The 248-nt window shown below is 64.1% G+C and overlaps 1 protein-coding gene across 1 annotated transcript in view; it reads right to left on the bottom strand.

The window, feature by feature from the left end:
- The window catches only part of CDH22 (cadherin 22, type 2), a 104,673-nt gene that overhangs the window by 85,149 nt on the left and 19,276 nt on the right, over positions 1-248 (bottom strand). The window lies entirely within an intron of this gene.

Below are 248 nucleotides of genomic sequence, written 5' to 3' on the forward strand. Positions count from 1 at the left end.
GCCATGGTTCCTGCGCGAAGGGGTGCTGGCCGGGGCCGGGCTGGTCCTTCGGGGACTAGGGGCCGTCCCGCCCAGGAGCCTGTGAGAGATACAAGAAGACGTCAGAGGAGGCGCTCTGCGGGGACGGGGCGGGTTGGGTCTTTTTGTCGTTTTAGGTACCAATTAAACACCTGCTGTGTGCCTGGCACTGTGCAGGGCGGGACAAACAAGCCAGAGTGGTCCCCGCCTTCTTGGGCCTGCGGTCTAGC

This window comes from Bison bison, unplaced genomic scaffold (genome assembly GCF_000754665.1).
Source record: "Bison bison bison isolate TAMUID 2011002044 unplaced genomic scaffold, Bison_UMD1.0 scf7180017864038, whole genome shotgun sequence".
In the NCBI taxonomy this organism is placed as follows: Eukaryota; Metazoa; Chordata; class Mammalia; order Artiodactyla; family Bovidae; genus Bison; species Bison bison.